Below are 1,075 nucleotides of genomic sequence, written 5' to 3' on the forward strand. Positions count from 1 at the left end.
CATTGTACTAGCGTAGAATGGACCACCTCAGAAGCTTATGGAGCTAATATATTTCTATCAACACAATTACTTTAGCAAACCTGGTTCCCTTCATTTCCGCAACACATTACAGAGTTAGTTATCGAGTTTGCACTATGTCCAAAATTTTATTCTCCCACTTAATGCTTCAGAGGTTTTAGAACTAAAGTCAAATATTATAATTTGAGTGTTCATGTAATACAAAATTTTACCACTGTACATATCAGCCAAACTGTTCTCAGAAACCATTTTCATTTCTGCTCCTCAATTAATGTTAATCACAGTGATTATGCTAATCTAGGTTGCATACAGTATACAAGAAATAACAAGGAAAACCATTTTAGACTAAACAGCCAAAACAAGATTCACAGTCGACACAAATACTTGAATTATAAATAATGGGAATCAGCTCATGTGCTGAATAAACAGCAAACTTATTTAAATACCAAAGAACAGGCAAACTTTTCTATTTAGAATGGCACACTATAATATTTATCTCTTGATATTTATGCTTTCTCATTATGTCTGTCGTTTATGTACTTTCACATTATTCCGAGACAATATATCAATCTAAAAAAATGATAACAGTTTTGTCTAAACGACATTCAAGTTGATTTCTACCAACAATACTGTCTGACTCTCCATTATCTACACTAATAAAAGAGAAACATGGTAATTAGCGTACGACCGCTACCCTTCCCATTGGCTAATCAGCATATCCTTATGCAAATTAACTGTCAGCCAAGATGGCAGCCGGCAGCCAGGCAGCTGGAAGCGAACATGAGGCTTGCTTGCTCCAGTGACTGCAGACTCCAACGTTCCCCGCCTGACTTGCCGGCCTCTGAGCTGGCAGTTTGAAACATTCTAACAAATATAGAAGCTAAACAAAACCCCAGAAACCAGCTTTCAGCCAGCCAGGATCTCAGAGCTGGAGTTATACATTGTTTCGATCATAGAACACAGAAGCCTCAGAGCTAGAGCCAGAGCTAAAGCTGGCCCAGAATAAAAAAAAAAAAAAGAAAAAAAGGAGCGGTTGGGAGCTTCAGTCAACAACCGC

General features: G+C 37.8%; 1 non-coding gene across 1 annotated transcript; it reads right to left on the bottom strand.

Moving 5' to 3' along the window:
* On the bottom strand, nucleotides 1–133 carry LOC111827727. The gene has a single exon (XR_002831414.1). It is a non-coding gene; the product is annotated as a small nucleolar RNA SNORA66 (small nucleolar RNA).
* Nucleotides 134–1,075: the final 942 nt, after the last annotated feature.

The sequence above is a fragment of the Myotis lucifugus genome, unplaced genomic scaffold (assembly GCF_000147115.1).
Source record: "Myotis lucifugus unplaced genomic scaffold, Myoluc2.0 scaffold_209, whole genome shotgun sequence".
Lineage (NCBI taxonomy): Eukaryota > Metazoa > Chordata > Mammalia > Chiroptera > Vespertilionidae > Myotis > Myotis lucifugus.